Source organism: Colius striatus, chromosome 1 (genome assembly GCF_028858725.1).
Source record: "Colius striatus isolate bColStr4 chromosome 1, bColStr4.1.hap1, whole genome shotgun sequence".
NCBI lineage: Eukaryota > Metazoa > Chordata > Aves > Coliiformes > Coliidae > Colius > Colius striatus.
The window spans coordinates 180,015,770-180,021,769 of record NC_084759.1 but is presented as its reverse complement, the minus strand read 5'-3'; the positions used below and the strand labels follow the sequence as shown (position 1 = coordinate 180,021,769).

The 6,000-nt window shown below is 37.0% G+C and overlaps 1 protein-coding gene across 6 annotated transcripts in view; it reads right to left on the bottom strand.

Moving 5' to 3' along the window:
- The window catches only part of FOXP2 (forkhead box P2), a 417,694-nt gene that overhangs the window by 69,918 nt on the left and 341,776 nt on the right, over nucleotides 1–6,000 (bottom strand). The window lies entirely within an intron of this gene.

Sequence of the window (6,000 nt, the reverse complement as noted above, 5' to 3'; positions counted from 1 at the left end):
AACTTTGGTGCAACTCCTCTGATGCAACTCTTCTGAAACGGAATTTCTTCATCCATTTTTGGTCCCCACTGCCCCCTGAAATGAAGCCTGGCAGTGCTGTCTCGCGGGGAGCACAGCAGAAAGCTCAACTCCTTCCAGGGCAACATGGTAACTTGCAGCAGGTTCTCTACCATTTAAAGTGCATTGTTGGGTGAAGACGGGCAAAAATACCGCAGACAGGCTAAATAAACTTCTGCTGTTCCCCCCACCCCACCATGGTGAGAATTTGCCCAAACGTGACCTTTTCCATAGCACTGCTTTTGTTTCAGTGGTTGCAGACTGAACCTTATTATGGCTGCCTTCCAACATCACCTACAGGAAAAGAGAGTCTTTACTTTCCACTAGATATCAGCCCTCTGCATGGGGCAGCTAAATTTGGACTCTAGTTAGCATTCAGTAACCACAATTTATTTTTATAGATAGATATTCCCTCAGTATCTCTGAATAGTGATTTAAGATGCAGTAGGGAACGATGGTTATCTCAAATCACATTTTTAAACATATTATAGTCAGGAAAGGGAATTTCATGCATGATCATCTGAAGCACAACATATTCCATACCATTTAGAATTATCTCAGGTTCTCTTTTCATATTAATCATTTCCAGTTAATTTAAAATTTACCAGACATCTCAACACTGAGACATATTCCAGTTTAAATATTTTACTTGAGTTGCTCATCTTTTGTTTAATGACCAACTTTTTATATGGATATAAAACAGTCTTTAAAATGTAGTTTTGTTCCCTCTTTCTGAATAGACTTCCACTATTACTTTTTACCAACTAGTTTCATTGAAAGGTTTCCAGCGTTACAGGTAATGTAAAGTCCATTAGGTCAGGCTCTTCATAGCGTGACATGCAGTAAATTACAAGTGCTTCAAGCAGCTCAGTGAATTACAGTTCATCACTTTGAAAGGTTCCCACTACAAGACTACAGATATCAGATCTGGCAGTTAGGATCCAATTAACACTTTGGTCAGAATAATCAGATTGCGTGTGTAAGACTGGTATAATTCGTTTATTGCTTCCATGCATCTTCTGTCTGTAGGTAAATTTGTTGCTGTTATTTCAAAGCTTGGAATCAGTATTTCACTTGCCTTTAGGTTATATTTCAAGTTCTTTTGCAGTGCGGTGATGAACTCTCCCTGTTCCAGCAATTTAGATCACTTGTCCTGTAGATATTACTGCTTGAGAAATGGTTTGTTTCTGGCGACTTTGTTTTGTATTCTTACCATGTCATTATATGTCTAGAAAAAAATTGCCAGCAATTTTTACTAAGCACATTTTGTTTAGTGTAACAGAGACAGTTTTCTCCAACATGATCATTGGGTCTCACAGAACACCCAGATACACTGTAAATGACATATGCACTGACATTTACATGTGTACTGTCATGCAAAACCATTTCCTGCTACACTGAATATAATACTGTAACTGAATGGAAAAACATTTTGATTTTGTGATATCATTTTTCAAGCCATGGCCAGTGTACATAAAGGTTCTTCAGGATAAACCTCATTGGTGCAGAGTAATGGATTTCAAATTCCATGTTCTTACCTAGTGCTTTACAGCAAATTGCTCTTTCAAGTCCTGCAGGCAGTGAGATTCCTTGAAAAGAACTCAACTCACCCAAGGTATCCCACCTTTTCCATGAGAGAGCAATAATGAACAGATATACAGATGGTGGATGTCTGAAATGCAGAAACCTGTGAACTGGGTAAGCAAAAAGATCAAAGACTACTAACACACTGCTATGCTGTACTTCCTATGTCAAGTCATGCTAGTTGTGTCCAAGATACTCTAGTCTTTTTTACCCCTCCTCATACAAAGGTATATAGAAGTTTTTATCTGATTCATGTATATTGCATTGTATACTTAGGATCATCACCCATCTATGCATTTCAAATACTACAGGAACAAGAAATACAAAAGAAATTTAAAATTATTTCCCAGTTTGAAAGTGTTTCAAAAACAAACACTACATAAAGCTTCATGGATTTGAAATTTGAGTAACAGAATAGCTCTAGGGCAACAGAAAAAAATTGTCCCAGGTCAGTGACACTTAGGAGTGATTGCTGTCTGAAACTATTTGATGGTCAACAATATTCCAAGTTTCAGCCCAGTTTCTAATAAGGTACAGTCCTCACAAAAGAATTACCATCATAATGAACTACAAGACCTACAGGAAGCTTGAGATGTAAACTAGATTTCCAGAAGTATTGTACTACTTGCTTATCTGAAAATCAGATCCACCTGTACTGTTTCCCTCTTAATGGACAATGTCTGCAAGTATGCAGTCTGGCAAATCATATACTGTAACTTTAACAGTTTAAATTAGGAGGAGTGTCTATATACTATTTATAGTTAAGAAAGAGAGAAGCTCCTGTACATGGCAATTCAGACAGAAAAAATGGAGCAGTTCTGAATTTTGAATTGTCCTGTGTGAGAGCTTCCTCTCCCCGAATCACACACAGAACCTCCTGATATAGGCATGTAACAACATTTAGTGATGAGAATACTTTATTTCCTTTCTGCTGAGGAACAAAACACCAGTTCCACTTAAATATAAGAAAAAACTATTTTATTGTGAGAGTGACGGAGCCCTGGCACAAGCTGCCCAAGGAGGTTGTGGAGTCTCCCTCCTTGGAGGTCTTCAAGACCCACCTGGACATGTTCCTATGTGACTTGATCTAGGTTGATCTGCTTCTGCAAGGACGTTGAACTACCACCCTACCATTCTGTGACATCCCTTCCCACCCTACCATTCTGTGATTCTATGATCAGTGTACAACTGAGCCCCACAGAAGCAAAGAAACAGAACTATCCATGCACAGTCATTCAGAGCCACCAAAATTACTATTAAAGTGGAAGTGTATGAGACACCCTGTATACTTTCAAACCAGGACTCTATTACCTACAGATGGTCCTCAGTAGACACATAAATAGGTATCAATTCAAATGTTTTGTTATTTTTACATAACTGTTTCAGAAAATCAGTATATTGTGCCAAATGATAGGATTATTTTACTGTTGCTGTGATTCAATTCTCAATACAAGCAAGACAGCCTTAGAAAATTTCAGCAGAACTGCAGATCTTGCCGACTTAGGTTTCTATTGGTTTATAAAAACCTCCAAACCAAAAATAGTACATTGTATTTTAAAGTAATTTAATTTGATACTCTAAATTTCTACCAAAATGTATCCAAACCAGTTGAAATACTCCTTTCTCACATTCCCAAATCAAACTCCATCCCAAGATACTAAATTACTACCATCTTAAAATTTTCTGCATTTGCATTTTCATTATCCTGTAAAACGAGCAGCGGGCTGAAGGCTCTCATCTGTAGTCCTAGGTCTTCAAGAAGTGGATAATTGCTCTGACTCCCTCTAAATGTTTCTGTTTTAAGGGGAAGTAAAGACAAGCCAAGAGAAATATCATTTCCAACTCAGCAGAACAACTCTTCTATTGTTTTTTTCTGGCTTAAAGCAGAAGACTGTGTGACAATTCTTCTTGTAGATACAAAATGGATGCAACTCCACTTTCCCAAAGAAAAGTACTCAAATAATAAACACAAAACCAGATAAAATCAGAAAATAATTCAGCCCAACTAAACCTTTAATAATTGAAATCTTGACCTGAAATGTGTTCCTCTTTCCACCAACTTGCCAGAGAACCTCAGGTGAACAAAACAAAGCATTTCACCTGGTGCCAAGAATGGAAGAACAAATCAGGGTCTGTTTTGTAATCATGGAGATGGTGATTGTTTGAACGTGCAGGATCAGCATCTATGTAGCATGATTTTTGAAGCCAGATACTCCCTGAGCCAGAGTTCCATTTAAGCATATACACATAAGCATTTCTAAATCTGTGTACGTCGATGGGTTTTCTTGTGCACTGTGACACTCTGGTGTCTTAGTCTCCCATGCTCCTCAGAACAAGGACAGACACAGAAAACTTTCTGATCTCTACTTTGTTTCATGTATAGGAGCTGAATACTGACAATCTGATTACATGCATATAGCGTAATAGATTCTGGGCAAAGTCTCTTGTTTACATCCATGTAAGCACAGTATACTAAAAGGCCATTAAAGTCAACAGTACAAACCCAGTGGAAATGGATGGAAACAGAATCAGGCTCAATGTTATTGTTGCATCTGCCATTTTGTAAGCGTGACATTTATTACAATGCTGCATGGCGCAGAATCCATCTTTCCCTGGAGCAGTGCAGAGAATTCACTGTTTCCCTGAGCTTAAAGTTATGGAAAAGACATGGTGTAATCTTCACTTGTATAATGCTTAGAAAACTGTCTCACTGACAATAAGAGGAGCCAAGGCTTTCTCCAGTTGCTGTTTATGCCCATGTAAAATCTGGCCACACTGTTACATGCCAAAATTTGCACGCTATCTTACTTGCAGGTCTGTAGCTAATCACAGGATCTATTTGATATTAAGAAAATATTTATTAAAGATGAATATAAAAAATTATTGGAGCCTGAAGATCAGATGAAGCAAGCTGCTTTCTAGCTTTACACTACAAGAAAATGAATCTTGTATACTGCAAGACTGTGAATGGGAGACAACTGGTTGTAAAGAGAATGGTAAATGACCATTTCCAACCATTACCAGTAGTGTTCTCCATCCAGCTTTGGCAATAGTCATAGATTAAAAGAGTGCAAGAAAATGGTGACCAGCACTGGCAGGGGAGACCAGAACTAAGGCAACAAAACACTTGTCAGGCCAGTTAACTTCTGTGGACCTGTTCAGGTAAATCATTAGTTTGTTTGTTTGTTTGTTTTTTTAAACAGTGCTCTTGCTGTTTAGAATAATTTATCGGCACTTTTATTGTTTATATGTCTTTAGGGTAAATAATGGAAAGGTGGGATGTCTTGGACATGATGAAAATGGATTAATGGAATTAATACATGAGCTTCACGCTTCTTTTGTGAGAAAAAATCCCAGTTAAAAAGCATGTACAGGAAAATACATGACCTGTTGTACAACATTTGGTGTATGGTTTGGGTTTTGATTTTTTTTTTAATTACATGGATTTATTTTACAGAAATGGTATATTCCCATATGAACGTGAGCTACAAGGACTGAGGACTAAGAGAATTATTGGTTTTTATTTGATAAACAGCAGTCATGGAGTAGTTCAGATTATACTAAAATGTTTAATAATGTTAAAGCCACAATGTCCTATTTTCTCAAATATTTGACATATGTTTTAAATTATTGCCTTCCAGTAAGGCATAAAAATATCCTGAAGTCATCCTTTGTATTAATTTCTCAGGCTGAAAATTCTCAAAATTTGCAAGAACCTCAGATCTGATGTCTGTATACACACTAATTATGTGCACAATCATCTGCTACTCACTGTCTTGAAAAAACACCTGCTTTGCATAGGCATAGACATTTGCAACTGCATATGCACCCATTTCAATGTTCTGCACAACTAGAAACCACTGTAGTATTTCATGTTCTTGTGATGTGTTAAAGAATGAGAGGATTTCAAGTTTTTCTGTTCTATATAAAATACAGCCACATTTGCAGACAGAGTAGACATTTCTGTTTTGGTATCTGTGTAACAAATGCAGCATTCCAGAACTGTTGTCAGATTTGTTTCAGCGTAAATACTGAATTTTCTGCTGCCGTTCTTACACTGTATAGCATAATGTTTCAATTTTATAAGAGATTATATGGTTGTTAGCTTGAGTACTTTTTAATCTCTTTGGAAATAAATAAAGCAGAAAGTGAGTAACAGAACAATGATGTAATCTTTTGGTAAACTTTGGTTAACAATAAGGAAATGTCATGTAACCTAATAGAGAAAAATGCTTACGGAGATCTGAAGAACTCAAGAAGTGAGATCCAATGGGAAATATAAACTGTTAACATGGGAATTTGTCACAGCAATATCTCCCTCTCTTTGTCCTAGATCACCTTAGATGAATATATAAAACT